Source organism: Bombyx mori, chromosome 26 (assembly GCF_030269925.1).
Source record: "Bombyx mori chromosome 26, ASM3026992v2".
Classification (NCBI taxonomy): Eukaryota; Metazoa; Arthropoda; class Insecta; order Lepidoptera; family Bombycidae; genus Bombyx; species Bombyx mori.
This window is the reverse complement of record NC_085132.1, coordinates 9,962,205-9,985,293: the sequence shown is the minus strand read 5'-3', so window position 1 is coordinate 9,985,293 and position 23,089 is coordinate 9,962,205. Positions and strand designations below refer to the sequence as shown.

Here is a 23,089-nt window from a genome sequence, read left to right as displayed (position 1 = left end):
TAAAGTCAGCCCATCTTTTTAATGTAATTACTTCGGCTTCGTTTGGTTTGGCGTCATTAAATTTATTTTAATTATATGCCTGTCGTGTGCGTGAATTAATTATGTTCGTTTCCATTTTTCAAATTCGACTACTGATTCATTATTACTCAACGTTTCTAATGTAATTACTCGTAATCAATTTACGTACTTCAACACAAACAACAGTAACTAGAGCACTATTTAGGAAAATTAATGTGAGATTTGACTTTTCGTCAACGCTTCGGTATCTATATATTAATACGTGAAGCAAAAACTTTGTATCCTTTTTTAAGAAAATTGCGCCGACGGACGAGGATGAAATTTTCCACACTTATAGAAAATATAGAGAAGAAGTGCACAATGTTAATATTTTTTTAAAATAATGCATAAAAGATACATTAAATCAATAAAGAAAACATTACACACACTACATGCCATGTAATGGACGCACACATGCATGCATACTATTTATTGTCAAACTTTTGTTCTTGACGTCTGTTGTCAAATTGAGAATAGAATATGGTTTGTCTTTGTTAATATTTTTCATAGTGTAGTCTTGGCCAAATTTGTGATTATAGAAGTATAAAATACAATCATAATAGTGTACAAACTTACAATTCCAATTAATTATAGTCGAATTTCGACTACTGCGGGACCTCTAGTTGACTACAATTTAATAAAATCATTGAAAGACACACACACACACATACCAAACACAGACCGCACAATAAACACAACCTGACAACAGATATACCGTCTAATACAGCAAGCAGCAGACGGTCACGAGAGAACATTACGAGTGCGCAAAATGTCTTTTATACGTGATTCCGTGAAGGCGAGTAATGAAATTCCGGCGATCAAAAACGTATTCCGCCGTAGCGAGAGACGACGACGGTGCCACTTCGGGACAAACAATTCGTTTCCGAGTGGCACGGGATCGTTTAGTTTACGTCAGCTCAGAATCCCGGACTCACACACTAGCGAGAACGTCGGAGGCTACGTAAACTAAATTCGAAACGACGGGACTAGTTTATCCAGTGTGCTTAGTCCGAGTTTTTTAACGTTCTCGATAGCGTAAAAGTTATCTCATATTTGTATGGAATGGGATCGTTTGCCTACGTTTGTCGTTAGGGGCGCTGTTCCAACTGCATACAAAATTGGGTTAACTCTTACGCTTTCGAGAACGTTAAAAAACTCGCACTAAGCACGCAGACCAGTGAAAGGGCTTTTAGAATTAACGTCCGTGAAAACGAGATTGATAATCGAAATGGCAAAAATACCGAACGACACTTAATAATCACTACACTCCCTTTTTTCTATTACAACGCAAATCAATAAAACTATGCTGGCTAATTAGTTTAGATTGGTTTAACTTAAAACAAATTCAAAGCCAAGGTTATGTATTTAAAGAAGGTAAAAGCTACTGAACTACTAATTAATATCAACACGAAAACGAAAAAACATTTAAAAACCACCTCAAACTTTTAATCTAACTAAAATCTATACTAATAATATTATAAAGAGGAAAGATTTGTTTGTTTGTTTGTTTCGAATAGGCTCCGAAACTACTGGACCGATTTGAAAAATTATTTTTCCATTAGAAGCCGACATTGTCCCTGATGAACATAGGCTACTTTTTTTAATTTTTATTTTATTTTATTTTTTTGGTTTCATGTGTGTTTTAATGTTTCCGAAGCGAAGCGAGGGCGGGTCGCTAGTCAATAATAAAATGAAATGTTCCCGAAGCGAAGCGAAGGCGGGTCGCTAGTACTACATAAACACGTTATATTCCTAATAAGTGTAACTAAAACGAAGCTCCGAAAGATAACCTTATTGACATTAATAAACTGGTACATTCTAGAATGTAGCGCAGTTATCAAATGTTCATTTAAACTGACTTGTACATTAAAAATCAGAAATTTAAAATTTTAAAGATATTTTGCTACGTCTAAATTTAAATTTTCACGACCGCGCCCGCACATAAAAGGTCAAAAATTCTCTTAGTATATTTATTAGATACCAGATGATATTTTCGATTTATTTCATATAATATGATCTAAATTTCAACGAAGTTAATTAAAATACACTACAACTACGCACAATTTTATCACAACTAAGATTCTTTAATTCGAATACAAATTCCATACTACCTGGAGCCACTGAGTTCATCCACAGTACCTTTCCAGATCTTTTATGCCACGTACCATCCGGCTTTGGAATGAGCTCCCCTCCACGGTGTTTCCCGAGCGCTATGATGATTCAAATGAGGCTTGTGGAGAGTACTTAACGGTAGGTAGCGGCTTGGCTCTGCCCCTGGCATTGCTAAACTTCATGGGTGACAGTAACCACTCACCATCAGGTGTGCCGTATGCTCGTCTGCCTACAAAGGCAATAAAATAAATATCAATATGCAAGTTTTGTTTTCAAACAAAGCCATACTAAAATGTGGCCGGATTTAGCAAAAGCACTAATATATACGATTACTTAATCCATTAATATAAACTGGCAGCAACGCAATAATCATTGCCCATTCACTTATTATAAAAACCAATCTGAATTTTCTTTAGCAGTCAAAAGTCTGGACTTGAAGATTTTTTTACTAAAGTAAACCAACACGCACGAGAAGTTTAAATTGCGTTTTTGAAGCTGCCGCACTAAATGTCACTAATAAAACTAGAAAATATATAGGAAAGCATAAAATGTGAACGAGTCCTTGGCGGTTCAGTGAAACTAGCGCGGTCTAAGTAATTGCATTGGGCTTTAAACCTATATAGTAAAGCGCCACCGACGCAGGGCTGGAAATATAGATGTATATGGTAATTTGCCATAATTTTACTGGTGGTAGAACCAATTGTGTGTCCGCTACCGCTCTGCCTATTTCTGCCATGAAGCAGTGATGCGTTTCGGTTTGAAGGGTGGGGCAGCCGTTGTAACTATACTTGAGACCTTAGAACTTATGTCTCAAGGTGGGTGGCGCGTTTACGTCGTAGATATCTATGGGCTTCAGTAACCACTTAACACCAGGTGGGATGTGAGCTCGTTCACCCATCTAAGCAATAAAAAGAAAAAGTCTAAAGGCTAAAACGCACGGTGCATTCGTATCGAGCGATGCAAATGTGCCGGTGTTCGAATCCCGCAGGCAGGTACCTTTCTAGTTAAATACGTAATTAACAAATGTATACGATTGACTTTCACGGTAAAATCTGCGGTACAATTCACTTCACAGAGAAGAATAAGGAAAGATTGATTGATGATTAAAAATAGAAAGTCCAGACATAGCACGCAATATGGAAACTATTCAAATCCCAATAAAATCTTCTTTAAGCTGCCTCATTTTTCTTTTCATCTGTGCCTACTTACACTACTACTATTACCGCTTAACAAAATAATACCTTTACATGAATACCACCACCCATGAAGCCTTGATTGTATAACAGTTGTCCTAACGCTCAAAAAGGATAGCATGACAAATTGGCGGCAGAAATAGGCAGTATGGGTGATACCTACGTGATAACTTGCCAGGTAACACCAGTAGTGAGACAATGAAGTCAATTATTGACATTTCAAAATACTAGGTGGCAAAAAAACGAACTCCGTGAATTTATTTTTCAACTGACAAGCGGACATGATAAAAATTTAAAGTTCGTCCAAACTTTTTTAAACGACAACCCTGTACAAAGTTAAACTGTGAAAGAGTAACAAGAGCTACGGTCGCCTTCCTTTTAGTCCCTTTTAAAATTCGTCGTCAACTTTCCAGCTGAGTCACCCACCCAACCAACCCCCGTCGGCGGCATCCAAACTTCTTTTGTACCTATCTTTGGAGCAATTAAACTTGCTTCCTCAGCTGCTCTTGTTAATTAAGTGTTGTTTGTTTTAATACTGTTTTCTGCTTTTTGAAGTTTAAGAGGCTAAATTGTGTATCAGCATCTCTTTTCGAGATACCGAGTCAAAACTGTACAATAGATTAATATTATATACGTTAGTTTGCAGAAGATAATACGCCATAAAAATAAACCTTATAACCGTTAAGAAATCTTGTTGACAAGTCTCGATATTGTCCCATAAAATTTAAATAAATAGAGTCGGGCTTGTTTTCGAAAACAACGCCCAGCTATCTGGGCAATGTTAAACAAAACCGTTCACTAACAGAATCTCAGGCGGTCGACCTAATAAATTGTCTAGCTAGACGTTTTGAGCGATCCGTATAAAGTTAGCCAAGGCAAGCCTGTCGCTGACACCACACTCCACAAAAACAACGTGCCTTCACAATACTACAATAGGTGGCTGAGCTAAACGGTTTCCTGCCTCCCCCAACCCTCAATCTCTACAGTCGCCAGTTGTATGACTCAGCCTTAGGATCAAATTCAATGGCAGAACGACCGACTTGTTTTCGCAGTAAGCGCCGGTTTTTTGCTTCAATAAAGCATTCGGTAATGGCGATACTGCTAAGGATAGAGCGGTGAGGCACGACTTAGAATAAATTATTCGGAGCGCGCACGCCCAACGTTATTTTGCCGTTTTAATAAAACTTCCAACGAAGGTATGCCGTGAACGAAAAACTTTCTTTTGAGGTTGTTCCTGGGAGGTAGGTATTGGCGGATTGTTTCTCAGAATATAACTTGAAAACTCCTCAAAGGAACTTCGTTACAACTTTTGCAAATTTTAAAATGATTTCAACTTTGGTGATTATACGATTCAACAATTATAAGACAAGTACAATTGAAAATGCAATTTCGAAAAGGGCACATCTCTGAAAATGTAAAATGTTCAGGCCATGAAAAAAACTGATTATTTTCTAAAGTATTGTAAAATTTAAAATATTAACTTTTAGAGATATATTTTAGTGTTAATTAGCAATAGAAAATGACTGGAACTATTATAAAATGGGTGTAGCCAAGTCTCAAAACTACATGTATATGAAAAAACGTATTTGACAAAATATGCGACATGTGCCCTTTTCGAAATAGCATATTCAATTATACAACGAGTATTATCTCGTCGAAGCATCTATCAAAACGGCTTAAATTATTACCAGAAATTTCCATGACAAAGACACAATTGATGTGAATAAAACGCTTCGAAATGGAAGCGAAGCCTGACCGACAATTTCCGATACAAAACGAAATCCAATTAGCCATTCCATCCCGCCGGCTTTCATTAAGCGGCCGAACGAGTCGGGCCGATAAAAAACATACGTTCGCGAAAAACGGCTCACCAAAGACACGTCATTAAACACGATTTAATGTCCAGCATGCGGGCGTAAGCCGTGGTTTAATTACGCAAGAGTACGCGATAAACTACACGTATAGATACTAAGGGAACGCCTAATGGCAACAAGCTGTGACTTAATGAAGAATATATAAATGAAATTTCCAACATTATAAATTACTAGCCGTACTCGCCCGCTTCGCTGGACATTTAAAATTAACATTGTTATTTAATTTTATTGTCATTATTATTAGGGAGTCCAACACTCATATACATATAGCCTATCCATTAAGTACATTTATTTTCTACATGGATACCAAGTTTGAAGTCAATCGGATGCATGGTTTGGTAGTTATAACGGAACATCCGTAAAAACCACTGTAGATTTATTTATTAGTACAGATTGATACACGTGTTATTGTATTAAGTTTATTTAATTCATTACGCTTATGTAAGGCTTTGAAAACATCGATTTAAGTTTCGAAAAAGGCATACAAGTTATGGGTTCAAGATCAAGCGGTTTTTTTATTTTATTTTTTTCTTCCTATGCTGATAGCCTTGAGAGGCTATTTCAGCTTCACCCGAACGTGCGTAGGTGAGCTCACGGGGCTCAAATCGGAGAGTTGCTAAGACTGACCCTAGCAAGAGCAGTGCTTCACAGAATCTACCACCGGATCGGAAACGAGACCCACTGAGAAGATCCGGCGAGAAACTCAGTGTGCTGTGTCTATGGGTTAATTTGCTCGTCGAGCCCTTCGTCGCAAGCGACGGGTTCGACGAGGACGGTGACCGGTGCTTGTGGTACCTAAAAGCACCGTTAAGGGATCGGGAGGATCCGTAATGACGTGCTTTGGGCGACGTCGACTGTTTACCATTCGGTCTACAGGATCGGGTATAATCAAGCGACAAGTACGTCTCTTAATCACCATCCCGGTTGTACAATCAGGAATCATTTAACCGTATTTCATGTGTCTAAAAAGTCTACAAAAAAAAAAAACATTAAAATCTCCGTGCGATCGGTTGCCTCATACCTTGCCAGCCTTCGATCTTGTATCGAAAACACTGAAACAAAAGTACAGCACTAGTTTCGAACATTGTACATTAACGTCGTTCGTACGGCCAATACGTGTTGTACGTAACACTAGTTCGAAGGTAAATAATATCGAAACAGAACAACAACTATCGCACAACTAAAACAACAACTTGCTCGTAACTATGTACAAACTAGACTCGTTAGCGGATGATACACGCGAGTGCTCACACGATTAGAAAAGATGAAACATTATTCTAAGTTAATTTTAAAGTTGTGATCCTATAGGGTCATTTGCTGTATTACAAATGACTCTTTTTTTCCCTACCTATGCTGTAGCCTTGAGAGGCTTTTTCAGCTTCTCCTTGACATGGAGTGTTGCTAATACTGGCCCTAGCAATGGCAGTGCTTCGCAGAATCTACCAGCGGATCGGAAACGCGACCCACTGAGAAGATCCGGCCAGAAACTCAGTGGGCTGAGTCTACGGGTTAATGTATCTCTATGGTAATGTCAGCTAAGCTGACCCGATCTTAATCAGGGCAATGAAACAAAATACACTTAAGGCATTTTGGTGTTTAGAACAAATTATTTATGAAATTTCAAAACACACAAAATACAAATATCCCATTAAAATGAGTCAAAACACTTCTCTTTTTGATGTTGGATAAAATAACTACAGACAAAACTCCAATTCTTTTTTAAACGATTGTTTAAAGTAAAACAAAAGAAAAAGAAGTCCTATTAACGTATAGCTTTAGTACGTTAATGGAAGTGGAAGATAACAAAACGAAAAAGAAAGAAAGAAAAGAAAAAAAAACCAATTTCAGCGTATATCGATAGGTCGCCGCTTTAGGAGAACGGATGCACATCGATAACCTGAATAACCTCACCACTGAGAGCACTAGAGATCGAACAAAGCGATGGAAGAAATAGCTTCGGAGAATTCCCGTGTAAAAATGTGATTTCGACTCATCGTCCTCAAGATAATGTTTATTTTGTTTTGTTATTTCTATATGAATCCTTATAAGTATCAGGTATAGAAATATATACTTTGAATATGAAATGTAGCGAATGTTTTTTCATCTTCGTGTAAGTCTACAATATACGTAAGTACCTCTTTTCGGGATGGAGGGTTTGCTATTGGTCTGAAGTTAACGTCACTAATATGAACTAGAAGCGTCCAACAGGGCAAAGTGAAATTCACCACGGTGGGTTTCACCAAAACGTGACCAGATCCATCACGTTAGTTGACTGCTACGTACCTACCACAGATCGTGGCAATATACGCGCAATGGGTGGACGAGCTCGCAGCCCACCTGGTGTTAAGTGGTTACTGAAGCCCATAGATCTCTACAACCTCTCACCTTGAGATATAAGTTCTAAGGTCTCAGTATATACAGTTACAACGATTACCCCACCCTTCAAACCGAAACGCATTACTGCTTCACGGCAGAAATAGGCGAGGCGGCGGTACCTACGACCTACGACCACTTGAATTCGCGACGTAAAACAGTAGGTTACGTCTAAATTTCTTGAATTGTTGATATTAATTGACTAGTATCGCGTATGGCACTGTATGGCGCAATTAATAAAATTGACAAAGCGAATCACTTTATAGTTCGTTCAACAAACCATTAGTCCGAGACCGCAAATAACATATTTTAACAGAACCGACAAACATTTTAGCTTCTTTAAGATTGTCACGTACGAATCATATACGTTAATACGTATAACAAGCTTTACATCGTATTTCGGATTAGCTGAGTCCCACGATGTTATTATCGTACCGCGGGTGACGCCGCGGGGCGAAGCTAGTCTAAAAAAGTAGCCTAAGTTACTCCTTATATCATCAGCTACCTATCACTGAAAGTCTCGTTAAAATCGTTCCAGCCGTTCCAGAGATTAGCCGGAACAAACAGCCAGACAGACAAAAAATATGTACCGTGTAAATAGTTTTTTTTTATTGCCCTTGCAGGCAGACGAGCATACGGCCCACCTGATGGTGATTGGTTACCGTCGCCCATGGACTTCAGCAATGCCAGGGGCAGAGCCAAGCCGATGCCTACCGCTATTACTTCAACATTACAAAGAGACACTCCAATTTTATTTATATGTATAGATGAAAAACAATGTACCTACCTCCCCACATCTACGCTATCGCGTGGGAAATAAATTGAGACATAAATCCAACATTATGTTCGCGCCGCGTTCGCAATAAACGCGCCGCGTCACAATACTACGGAACATACACCACCACATCTTTGCTGCGAATAAAATATAATACATTGTAAGGCACCTAAACACGTGCGGCACAATGTACGCGAATGCACGTTTTCAATTGTCAACAGAGTTTATTTTTCATTTGCGATAATTTATAGATGCTTCGATATTATCAATAGAACTGTTTACTTATTGTATATTTGTAGTCATCGTGGCCTAAAGGATAAAACGTCCGGTGCATTCGTATCGAGCGATGCCACGGTGTTCGAATCCCGCAGGCGGGTACCAATTTTTCTAATGAAATACGTATTTAACAAATGTTCACGATTGACTTCCACGGTGAAGGAATAACATCGTGTAATAAAAATCAAACCCAAAAAAACAAAATTTTACGCTCGAAAAGTAAAGAAGGTTTATTATAATTTTAGTTCTAGTAATTAAGTAAGCTTATAGTAGTAGTAGCTTATTCTAGTAATTAAGTAATTCTTCTAGTTCTAGTAATTAAGAATAAACTAAGGACTACTAATAGAGGAATATAGGAGAATTGAATGTGACCTCGTTAATTAAATGGGAGAAGGCATTTTTGATGATTGATGGTAATTTACCTGCTCCTTAAAAGTTTGCTATATATTGCTAGTCCCTATTTCACAACAATTCATAATGACCATAAATGTGCGTATGTATTATGTTATCGTTTACAAAACATAATAACCACAAATAAATCACACCAAAAATATAGCGTCCAATTATAGTATATTTATGCGTACAAAACGTTTCGTAATAATATAATTAGATTATTTTGATTACGCAATTACTATCTTGGTTATTTTTATTTAAATCATAACAGTATTTTATTTTAAATTTGAAACAAACTACTTTCATTGAAGACTATGCTTATAATAAATAAATACGGCGATGAAGTAATATCATTGTTGAATAACAAAACCTGTATATGCCTTTAAAAGTCACCTCTAGACGCATTCGTGCAATAGTAGACATGACGGAATAAAATTTTCATTACTACATAATTTGACCAATAATATTCTTGGTAGGGCAGCTGTTAGTCAAGTCTTCCAGACTGAGATCCCCATGAGCTCTCCAACACGTTCGGTGAAGCTAGTATAACCCCATGAGTTTACTAGCAGTATAAGTAGAAAAAAAATATAAATAATCTAAGTGTTTTTTTAGTGACAGTGACGATTAGTTAAAAAAATAAAATAAAAAAACATGAACCTCGCGCTCTGTAACCGGGGCATGGAAACAAGGTCATTACGCTTCTGTGTTCATTACGTCGCTGTTACTATGCTGTGCAGGTGTACACATATTGTAATATGTTTTATTGGTACATTTAATTGGTTTGTTATTGCATACGGTGTGTTTTCAAAACGACATATTACCGTCTCGAAATTTTACCACAAAAAACTATTTTTTAAGTCTGAAAATTTGTACTGCTTATGATAATTAATTATCTACAACTCCGAACGCTAGTGGACATGATAATTGTTCATCCCGATATTCATCACATGCTTTTGAGTCTTCCTCAAGGCCCAGGCTCATAGTGGAGTGAAGCAATCATGTGTTACGGTATGAGACATACGAATGAGACTTCAAAATCTTGAGCCAATTCATTTACGGGCTTTGCAGTGCTAACTACTATAGGAGAAAACCTGAATCGCGTAAAATTCTCAAGATAAGCTTCCCTTTTTAAAAGCTCCGAATAACGTTTGGATTCTCGGTATTCCGAGCAAATTCACACGCTCGATGGAAGATCTTCCCTTCAGCGTTTTCCTGTACACCTATGAAGGTTGTGGGTAAAGGCAAACCGTAATGGCAAAACTATCATAATTATACTATGGTACTAAAGATAAACCATAAATGAAGTAGTTAAAATTAAGTAGATTTATCAACTTCATAACTAACACAAAAACAAATGTAAACTAATGTTTTCGCCAATTTAAAATAATCCAATCAATATTCTCTATAAAACCAATACGAAATGAATTCGGCAATCCAAAGTGAAGGACCCCTCGCGCCCAGAGGTGATTACGATATTTAATAGGTAGGTAGGTCAGCTTATTGGGGTGTCTCCTGCCACCCCACTCGCCCTCCGTTGCGGCTTTGGCTTGGCAACAATTAACGAATAATTGTATACCCCCCCCCCCCATAAGATATACATTCGATAACTGAATTTCAAATTATTATCTTCAATAGCCGAGTAAAACGTCTCAGCAATCTATTTTAGATATTCTAAAAAACATATATTAATTTTACAGGTTTTTTATTGGCGATATAAAATAGACATGAATAATCTCTACTCAAGAATAATAAAGAATAAATGAATAAATTATGAGATAAGCAATTGAGATTTTGATAATACACGTGACGGATAAGGAAAACAGAAAGAACTTACTAATTCACTTCCATTTTCAAATTTAAGTTAGGAAACAATAAATCGAAGATCAGATTTATTGTTACTACATATGTCTGGATATAGATAAATGTATTTACAGTTCGACACAGTTCTCTATAATACTTATAAATAACAGCCAAAAACCGGTTTTGATACATCTTGACCACGACGTACCAGTTTAACATAAAAAAGCTTGCAGATTGCACTTTATTTAATCGATGTTCCAATGATTAATTTATATGGAAAAAGCATTTTATGTATTCAGAAAAACTCTTTCACAATTATTTTTTTAGTCGTGTAAATGGACAGTCCGAGCGTAGCCGTTTATCTTATACCTTTAAACGAGCAATTCTTGTATGTGGGGAGTGTTATTTTTATTACGTTTTTTCAGTTTGTGTTTTTGAATATTTATTTTGTGCCTGTTGCAATGGCAACATTCTAGTAGGTTCAGAAAAAGATAGTAGTTTAAGGTTAGAGAGGGAAGTTCAAAAATGGAATAGTTTGAGAAAGACGTGTACGAAGCGATTGTGAAGTAAAATAAAGAATTTCGCTATATTCATCCCACTTTTACTTATGAATGATCCCACATATACATATAATCTGAATCTCGGAAACGGCTCCAACGATTTTCATAAAATTTAGTATACAGGGGATTTTGGGGGCGATAAATCGATCTAGCTACGATTTATTTTCAGAAAATGTTGTTTTATTCGTGTTTTCAATAATCAACTTTATGACTCTTCCCGACATCTATTGGCGAATAATAATACTATTTTTCTTAATTGAGGGCAACTGACCGCTTTAAAGACAAGATAGCGTTTTCAAAAAAAAAAAAAACGGGCAAAGCTCGGTCATCATCTAGTAATCATTTATACGAGGTAGACAGACGTGAGCTATTATTCTTCTCTCTACGAACCGTTTTGAATAATGAAGTTGTTGAATTTTATAATAATAATAACTGTCTTACCATTCGATCCGTAGCGCATATGACTCGTTCGCGGTAGAAACCAGTAAAAACTTACTTCTGCTTAAGGGCACATGTTAATAATAAGCAGAAATTAACAATACTACCTCGCGACTGGTTCATTGATTTATTAATTCGTTATTAAATGTATAAAAAATTATACAACTAATGTTAGTCAAGTAATGGTAGGCAGCTACTTGGCTCTGCCCCTGGCATTGCTGACGTCCATGAGCGACGGTAACCACTTACCATCAGGTGGGCCGTATGCTCGTCTGCCTACAAAGGCAATAAAATAAATTAAACTAATAATATTGTGGATTTGAAAAATTCTTTCAAGGCAAAGCAAGGCTATAAGGCTATATGAGTCAACTATTATCAAAGCCGGCAATCTGACTTTTGGATAATTATTGGTAAATCAGAAAAACGAATTATTGACTTTGTATTCCATTGGCAGTCACAAAATTCTTCGGAACGACATCTTAGATAAATAACAGGTTAACTATTAACCTTTATTTAATGCAGGTTTTGAACCGTATTCTTTGAAGGAGACGATTATATTCAAATCAATCTGTATTGACATATCAATAACATTTTTTTGTCCAAATGCACAGATTGCCACCTTTGATAATAGACGACTCATATAACATAAGGGTAAGACCAATACAAGTGAAAAATGTTCCAAAGAATGTTCCAGAATATTTTCACTTTCTTTCTACGTAAATGAATTGGGGGGTAAAATTTAGCCAAAGTAACGCGAACGGAGTCGCGGGCAAAAGCTAGTTCAGAATATTAGAACACAAATGACAGCAGATTCTAAAATAGTTTAAAGATATTCACAGATGCTGTCTCTTAACTGTACATGATTCGTCGTATGATTAACGGTTGTGACAAGAGCAGGTGATGCCATTTGCATGTCTGCCAACATGATCTTATAAAAAGCAAATACGGATATGGCTTACACACACATCTGTTTCACAACTTGAATACTAAGTTTATTCTTTTATGAGTCAACTAAAAAAACTACCGCTAACAAGTCAAAACGTAATTAAACTTATTATAGTCATTCAGAGGGTGGACAATAAACTTTTTTTTTTTTCTTGCTTTAAGACAGGTGGGTTTTCGAAGCCTGCGCATTGGTAAGAGGTTACCGTTGCCCATAGATTGCAGCATAGCCAATAGAGCCGGGTAGCAGCTGCCCATCTTCCTTAAGCTCCATTTGAACAGGGAAATGTCATCATAGCACTGAGAGTACACATTGAACGTAGCACGTTGTTCTAATAACGAATCGTTTTTGACGACTATGAAAACAAAAAATTCTATTAATTTTTTTGGTTGTCCCAAATCTGATTTTTATCTAAATGTGGTAAAATTGTAGTATAGTTTAGCGAAATCCGGTTTCACTTGTGAGAGATAAGTTTTTTTAGAATAAAATACAATAAATAATTTAGGATTGAATAAATTATATTGATCCACTTTTATCTGAAGATTGAACTGTTTAAATGTTAAATTATTATCATACGTTTTATTGCAACTGACAATCTGGTAAATCATTAAACAAAAAAAATAATCTAATGTACTTGGTGTCTCTTTCGACTTTCTTTGCTTCGAAGTTCATAGCACAAACATTCAAAATAATACTAAAAAAAATTATCCAAAAAAGTCATTTACAAACAAAAATCCGGTGTCTTAATAATCTTTAATTGAGTCATATCAGAAACACGACGAAAGCCGGCAAACTCGCTTCTTCGCCCGTGACACGACGACACCGTCTTTATAATTATGCGCATACATTATACGAGAACTCTAGTCACCGCGTTTACAATTATTAACGATATTTTTATGTAAAACAACTACAACGGATGTCGCCTTTTCGTTCAATGATATTTTAGTTCGTACGATCGTTTAATTATTCTTTTATGTTGATCGGTCGCTCGAAGGGCAACCAGTTATCTAACCTTGATAAATTTTATGCCTAATACATTTTACACGTGTTTAAGAATTGCGCGATTTTTATTAAGAAAATTTCTTTAAATAATTTTGATTTTTTAACATAATAATAATAATATACGTGTGAGCATTTTATAAGTTTATGTGGCCGTACGAGTATTGTATTAAATTATTATGCACTGGCATTTTTATGCACTACTAGCGACCTGCCCTCGCTTCGCTTCGGAAACTGTAATTTATTATTGATTTCTCCACTATTTAATGGACGTTATTATACATATAAACCTTCCTCTTCAATCACTCTATTTATTATATCTATTAAAATAAAAAAAATGCATCAAAATCCGTTGCGTAGTTTTAAAGATTGACGCATACATAGGGATATAGGGACAGAGAAAGCGACTTTGTCTTATACTATATAGTGATAACAATAAGATGATCTCCGGGGATAGATGTAGTAATATATAACAGTATCATATATTTGACAAACCAGTATATGATTTCGTTATTCACTCTTCAGCTTCGAGACTAAAATTTGATTTTGATTATTGTGTTTGAATAGTTTAACTCTGATAGCATTATAATAAATACAATTATAACAAATATTACATGTGACGACGGAAACACTCGTTCTAAAACATATTGAGAGATAAAGCTGACGGGCTGAGTAGAAAAAGAAATACGCTACACAATACAAAATAAATAAGACAGAAAAATAAACCTTCCGTCTTAAAAATAGAGCAATTGGCTCGGTTTTTTGAAAAATAATAAGTATGACTTTCGTGTCAACGACATGTGTATCGACTTACACGTGCGGGTTATGTTTTATGACATTTCAATAACGATGAATTAATTTTCTGATTGTTAGTATGCCTAAAGTTTTATTTATCACTAGGGAATTTGCCGATGTAAGTAAATATCATTTATTACTTTACATTTAACGGTTATAGTATCATCACATATTTAGTCTTACTATATCGTTATTACAGATATCAGGACGTATTGTGAGCATACACGGGTAGATTCCATTCATACTGCATATTTCCGTTGCCATTCACGCATTCCGGTTTGAAGCTGGACATTGGAAAATCAGTCCTCGTAGAAATTTCAACTGTGACAGAGAAATACTAAGGACTGTCGTTTGGACATCACGTGACAACACTTATCTATTGATTTGTTAAATCTACAATAATATATAAATCTACAGTGGTTTTTGCGGATGTTCCGTTATAACTACTGAACCATGCATCCGATTGACTTGAAACTTGGTATCCATGTAGAAAATATATGTACTTAACGGATAGGCTAATATTTATATGATTGTTGGACTCCCTACACCAGTTGCGGGGGCGTTAATGATGAGAATCTTTGTGAGGGTGAGAAATAATAATGCTAATTTTAAATGCCCAGCGAAGCGGACGGGTACAGCTAGTATCGTATAATCACGTTGATATTTTGACAATACTAACTGAACGATTAGAAGATTAGGTTCGTAAAAATTCAGGTATTGTTTGCTTTTATATTTCTTTTTAATTATATTTTTTTGTATGTTTATCCTCTGTACTTTTGTTAACTATTCATTATTACATTGTAATTCAAATTTACTACTTCTTTGTCGTTCCCTCAGTAATGACGATCGTGACCATAAGTCATACATACTTCATTTACGCGCCAGCTCAATCGAAATTGCACTAGTACGGTATAAAATATTTATACTAATGACGCTATCACTATATGAGTAGAAAAGTGACTTGAGAAACCAGCAGCTCATAATGGTTTTTAAAACAAATGCAATCGGACCAACGAGACGGTCGATGCAAACGCATACAAGTGTGCTTAGTGTGAGTTTTTTCACGTTCTCGATAGCGTAAAAGTTAACTCAAATTTGTATGCAGTTGAAACAGCGCCCTTAGCGGCAAACGTTCCCGCTCCATACAAATTTGAGTTAACGTTTACGCTATCGAGAGCGTTAAAAAACTCGTACTAAGCACACATATTTGAGTTCCACACGTGCATGCGTGTGTGGGTTAACGGATGTGGTCCGTCCGCGTTTGCCGGGCGTCCGCGAACAACGCGAGTGTCAATGTACTATTGTAAAAAAAAAAAAAACTAGATTCTCAGACTAGACGCAGTTCTGAACATTTCATGTTGAGTGCTTTTTAATGTCAAGACCAATAGGTGAACGTTTTATTTAATTTATAAAATATATAAGTATCGTATAATTTTAACGCTATTAGATTATAATTAATATAAATAAACCTTAGATTCATCGAAATGGTATTTAAGAGAAATCTAAAGTAAAACAAATCCAAAAAGCCTGCCGACATTAAAACTATACCGCACAATAAAGTTTTACAGTTCGAATGGAAAACTTCTCACGGAGCGAGCAATCTCGGAACCAAAGACAAGTTTTATATAGCGAACACGGGAGACTTCTTGAAACGTGCGAAGCGACAATTATACTGTCATTACGGAAAGGACATGAGTAATTTTTGTAATCGTTCTGAATTTTTTTTCAAGTCAAACTCAAATCTGACAGGAAACAAGAATGAGAATAAAAACCAAAGTTTATTTTTATATACTAAAATACATATCTATGCTCGACACCTGCCACATATTCATTTTATGGCCATAAATAGGTAGCAAAAAGTTACGATATAATAGGTAGGTATATCTGACCACAAATCACAAATTATTAACACTTTTTTGTCCCTCTCTTCGTTTGGTCGAGTACCTACCTACCAGGCAAAAAAGATCACAGAGTTTGTTGAAACTGTGTTTTTATGCACTTGTGACTAGACTACCTAGTGTACATAATATTCAAGTTTATTTAGTTACTATTGAAGAAACCGGAGTTATAAAATGACAACATATTTTTTATGATTATTATATTATAGAATCAAATGCGGTCCAGCCAATAAGAAATATCCAATTTGCGAGCATGTAATCTCGGGTAGATCTGTTTAAATATATAAAATTTAATAACTGTGTCTTCGCAATAACACTGTTCAAAGCTGGTTAAATGGCTTTTTTTAAAAAAAACCAAAGCAAGTTTTATTTTTGTCTGTCTATTATTTGTCCTGGCTTATATTGGAAATGGCTGAACCCGATTGTAACAAGATTCCTTTAGCAGGCTGAAAAATTCTTAATCAGTTTATGTTCTACTTTTTATTAAATTTTACATAATATTTTCAATAAAGATTTTCAAAAAATTTGCGAGAATTTTTTCCTGTTTTTATGTTGTTATATCATTGGTGATAAACGTAAGAGCCGTTACTTCAGTGACGCGTTGAGAAATTTCGTCTATTATTAATTCACAATCGGTTGACAAGTAAAACATATTATGCATCAATTTTAAATTACCTGTGAATCCACAATTCATCGCTCGTTTTAAAGTAAATCGTGAGAACAATGTGCAACGAAGTTATTCACATAATATTTCGAATAAGGTCAACGCGCAATTTAAATACTGACGTGTTTAGTGTGGAGTTTTTAATGGTTTCTCATGTACACAGATTATCGAACTTTTACGTGTGTACGTTTTTCATAATCGTTTCTCTGAGCATGTTGATACAGCATTCATGCAATTGACACCAGACCACATTCTTAAATATTCGATTGTAACGAAGTCACTTAATTGAAAGTAATTTTGAAAGATGATAGTAGCGTAGCGTTTTTATACGTAGACTTCAAAATATGTATATTTTTTAAATTAATACGTGAAGCAAAAACTTTGTATCCCTTTTTACGAAAATTGCGCGGACGGAGGAGTATGAAATTTTCCACACTTATAGAGAATATAGAGAAGAAGTGCACAATGCTAATATATTTTTTAAATAATGCATAAAAGATACATTAAATCAATAAAGAAAACATTACACACCTACATACCATGTATTTGACGCACACACGCATGCATACTATTTATTGTCAAACTTTTGTTCTTGACGTCTGTCGTCAAATTGAGGATAGATTAAATATTGTTTGACTTTGTTAGTATTTTTTATAGTGTAGTCTTGGCGAAATTTGTGATTATAGAAGTAAAAAATACAATCATAATAGTCTACAAACTTACAATTCCAATTAATTTTAGTCGAATTTCAACTACTGCGGGACCTTTAGTATTTTTTAAAGTTCAAGCCTATGTATGACTCTGTCGCATCTTCAAACATAAACCGATTCAAACTATTCAAAGCTTTTTTGATGGCGCCTGTTATTGGTATTGTATTAAATAAATCCTATCCACTCTTTCCAGTTTGGCTTTTTCCTAATTACGCGCTAGTAATTCAAAATAGATAATTGATATTTTATGTGACGTCTTCATTTACTTATTTGAAATTTAACTTTCAACTAAAAATATTTAATCGACTTTTCTTAACATATTTTTGAAGTGAAAACTTCTTCGATCAATAATACTACTAGATTCGCGATTAGCGCTTCAAAAGCGGCCCGAAAAATAAGACCACAAATTTATTTGTGGTCTTATTTCAAATTAGTATGGTCCAATCATAGCCAACACTAAGACGTCAAAACGCTGCACTGCGCGTTCAAAAACGGAGTAAAAAACCACCGTAACACCAAGGTTTTGGAAGGAATATATTTTTTTGGTAAATTTATATTATTAAGTGTTTTTCATAAAATAATAAACACAATTATATTGTAAATAAAACACAATTTACGAATATTGTAATTGTTTGGCCAATGTTTGCAACAAGGCACCAACTAATGTAACAAACATCACCTATTCTTGGACAGGGAATGCATAGAGTAGTTTTGTTATTTTATAATGTTATTTTTGTTTGTAGATTTCCTAGTAGCCCCTTGTCGCTGTGCACAATGGATATATATTGTCGCGAAAGAAAGAGGAGAAGAAATATAGAACTCTTATAAAAATTCTAGAATTGTTCAATGGTGGTGGCAAATCAATGCAAAAAAGTATTAAAAAAACTTTATAATATGTATGTGTAAATATTTTAAGCGTATATGCTGAAAAGGATTTGTTTTCTGGGGGAAACGAACACAGCCATAAAATAAGCCTAAATTAAACTGATTATAGAAAAATTCATTGATATAAGATTACATTATATTTGTAAAAAAGAAACCGCTCATATAAAAATGACTTCTAAAAGACAGCTTTATAACAAACTGAATCTGTTTAAAGTTAATTAAACCTACATTATTGTTTTAATAACTTCTGTATAAAGAATACGTGGAAAACATGTTTCGTGTTTCCTTTCATATTTTTTTTACTTTATTCAATTTTATTTTTTATCACCTATTTGTTGTAATAGCGGCAATGTAAAATATTATCTACTACTTTTTTGAATCGGTCAAAAATAGTTGCGACCATACAAAACAAACCTAAAACAAATATGTATATTCTGCAACTCTATGTCTTTCAATACTTACTGTGTTCTGAGCATTGAAATGTAATACCAAGAACTACATCTAGTTCCACAATACAATAAGCACGAAATTTTAAACAAATATTTTTAACCTTATAAATTAGGCTTTAAGTATCATTTTAGAATAAATATTTTTGTACTGATGACTTTTTATGTTCAAGTGACATTTTAAATTTATTCCATAATATTCTTTTTCTGACGAAAGGACCTAAATACATATATTTTGCAATGGTAATTAAACTTTATGTTTAAGTCTTAAGGTTTATAATAAACTGAAGTCGTTAACATTATTAAACTTTTTTCTAAGAAATGAAGATGTTTTCGTGTCTGCAAACGTGGCCACTGGAGCGTCTTATTTTTGTTCCTGATCCGTAATCTAGTACTATTATTGATCGAAGGAAAACTTCTTTAGAATTGTTGTGATTTCAAACCGGATGCAACGGAAAAAACGACAGGTAAGAGACACAAATACAAAAATGTGTAGGATGAAGCCAGCAAAGAATGAGACAGAAATATACATACTATTTAATACAGCGCCATCTGTGAGATTTAATACTAACGTGTGTATGAAAGCTCTTGTAGTGAATTTTAATTTAGGATTATACGTGAAATTAAAATATCAATTCACAGAGTGCGTTACCTTACAATTATTTACTAATGACAAAAATTTTCATATACTTAAGACGTTTAGGATAATTGTATTTTAATTTTGGAAGGTTTCACTTCTACCACGTGTGAATTGCACACATTTTGTTTTTTTTTTACTAAGAAATTTTCTACTGATGACTTCAAGGCCAACTTCACGGTATAATCATACATACGTGAAGATAAGACGCAAGTGCCGACACTCGCATACATGTAACTATTGTTAGGTGCCATTATACGTTTATCATCCAATTGACGGACGGGTAGAAATAGCCACTTAAACTTTGCTATGTAAAAAATTGGGTTGGCAAATTATGCTCGGTTGCTAAAAGAAAAATGACAATTTTATGGAACAAATTTGAAGTAAAATAATTCCTATGATTATGAAACTCAATCATGAACCATAGAAATATATATTTTAACTACATACTACACTTAAATTCTTAGTGCTTAAAGTTGATGGAAGTTTTTTTCTTTTTTTTTTATTGCCCTTGTAGGCATACGAGCATACGCCTCACCTGACGGTGAGTGATTACCATCGCCCATGGACTTCAGCAATGCCAGGGGCAGAGCCAAGCCGCTGCCTACCATTGAGTATTCTCCACAAGCCTCGTTTGAAGAAGGACAAGTCATAGCGCTCAGAAAACACTGTGGAGGGAAGCTTATTCCAAAGTGAGACTAAAAGGGGTCTTGCAGCCCCAAGTTATTACTAACTTCTGCGGGAACTGTCTGCAAACTCTCTAATCGCTCACCTCATTTCGTTCTAATACCTATACTAAGCACAGAGGACCACCATGGTCATTACTCTGTCATATCTATTAGCCACAATAATTAGAGTTCTACTGAGATTTACATTTTATGTTTCAAGATGAAAAACTGCACAATTGTAGTTTTTAGGTTCCGATAACCACTTGACTAGGAGGAACATGATGCCAGTCCATGTATGAACAATTTCTTTTTATTTAAATCAATATTTTGTATGACTTATACGAGTAAGCACATGTAATTAAATTTAATTCTGTCATAGAATACTATTCGTGCTCTGCCCAGCTAATAAACAGAAAAATCTCACCACTAACATAAACTTCACCACTACACCGTCATTTCTCATAAATAGATGATAAGCTAATACATTAAAGGTTCACTCATTGTCCAGAGGATTTTAAACAATCTGACTTTTTAATGAAAATATGTTGCTCTATATTGTTAATTTAATAATTACATATAATTAGTATAACTAATATGTACATAAGTGACAGTTTTGCCCTAGTATATACACACACACCAATCATGATATTGTCATTGGCCAATATTTGCCCTTTTACAATCTATATTGACACACAATCCACTAAAGTATGGAGGATACAATATATTAGAGACAGTAAAATTAGGTCGGCTCCTGTTTATCTTTAAAGGACCCTGCTTATTTAATGAGTATCAAGACTACAATACAATAATTAACTTAATTTGATTTAAATGAATGAAATGAAAATGAATAATTCAGTTAGATAAACCAACACAAAACAAATTACCACATTACTGTTCGACTTGAAGAAGTTTAATTTTCTCTTGATTATTTTTGCGATTAAGAAGACCTAGAAGTCTGGGTAAATATATCCAGAAATATAAATCAATTAAATTATTCATTCCTTAAACTGTATTTACTTAATCATATGAAACATTTAAAAAAAGATTTCTGTTTTAAGTTTTATTTCTAAAGGCTATGAAAAGTTCACATAATATTAAAACACAATGTATATTTAGGGATAGTTAAGATCCAAATCCAAACTTTCATCGATTTGCAATAGCAAAGTTAAATGAGTGACTAATCATTCCGAAGAACATTTTAGTGTTTTAGAAAATAAAAGTTGTAGAAGTAGTATCTTTCATCAGTATCAATATCTTGAGTGCTGTTATTCTAAATAATTTTCAAATTTTTTGTAAGAGAAATTCATATTTTCTTTTTAGTTAAAATAACTTTATATTGCTTTCCGCCAGTTTAGTTGTGTACTTGATTTAATATTAGTGATTTAAATATTTTAGTTGTGTTACCTCAAAAGTATTTTTATAATAGCAAAATTTGCAAATAGACACTCGGTTCATGTTTAAAAGTTTTGTTATTTTGTAGCATCGTAAACAATATTTCGGCCAATCTCACCTCGTGACATTTAATTGTACAAATTCCAGAGTTATCAGCTCACACACATCACAACCTCACAATTGTCACAAGTTTATTGAAACCGAACTAAATGCTTGATTCTCATTTTAACGACTATTAGTGTTAAGTAATATGAGTCTAAATTCTAGGTAGAGTTTTCTAGAATAGCCGAATCACGATCAACACGTTCTCGTGCGAGCAAGAGATGACGCGTCGGCGTCGCCGCGGGAATGTCGTCGGTCCTCATCGCCACGGCGAGGCAATCACCGCGCACCGATACTATCCGCTTCGACGCTACTTTCAACTTAGCAATTTCGTCAAAGTCAACATAAATAACACTTCGAGTTTATACCTCGCATCACCAAAATTTAAGTCGTTTAGAAAATTAACTTACCGTAAATAAGCGAAATCCAACAACAAAGACCAGCCACGCGCTCCTATTACAGGACACTCACAAATCACGAATGCACAAGGTATATGAGTAAACTAAAATCACAAAATCGTCAATTTTATGAACAGCCGGCTTGCTGAGTCAGTTAGAAGAAAGTTCTTCAGTTTATCGTAGGTAAATTCACTAAACGAAGAAACTAAGCCGCGAAGCACCGCCAGCTACATACAAAATGGCGGATTTGCGTAACGAAAGTGACGCGCTGACGCGCCGATGCTGACAAATAATGGTAGAGTCAGTTAATATTTGTCTATGACAAGTAATTTGACGGCTTTGTTGTAGTCGATTTTGCTTAAAACCGATTTCGTCGCCTTCAGTAAAATTTAACTTTTAAATCTACACAAACACAAAAATATATTTGATTTTTTTACAGAAATAACTATTACAAATTACCCTATCGTTAAAATTCAATATAGATATAAAACTATAAACATATTTGATATTTTTAACAATCAATCAATTCAATTTTGGACACAAACAACGTCGTTTGAATTCGTCGCTTGGCTTAAACCATAACCAATCACCATCAGGTGGGCCATATGCTCGTCTACCTACAACGGCAACAAAAAAAATAAAAAAAGTTAGGATTGGACGAATGATTCATTAAGTTTCCACTAACTTGCGGGGGAAGTTCA

The 23,089-nt window shown here is 34.8% G+C and overlaps 1 protein-coding gene across 12 annotated transcripts in view; it reads right to left on the bottom strand.

Moving 5' to 3' along the window:
- LOC101736219 (C-terminal-binding protein) overlaps positions 1-22,934 on the bottom strand; it is a 132,009-nt gene extending 109,075 nt beyond the window's left edge. For 9 of the 12 annotated variants that reach the window (XM_062676349.1, XM_012691442.4, XM_062676354.1 and 6 more), the window contains exon 1: positions 22,401-22,934. The gene's annotated coding sequence lies outside the window, so the exon portion shown is untranslated. Of the gene's footprint in view, positions 1-22,006; positions 22,247-22,400 lie in introns of those variants that run through there. The other 3 variants (XM_062676351.1, XM_062676353.1, XM_012691437.4) reach the window with 2 other exon arrangements.
- Positions 22,935-23,089: the final 155 nt, after the last annotated feature.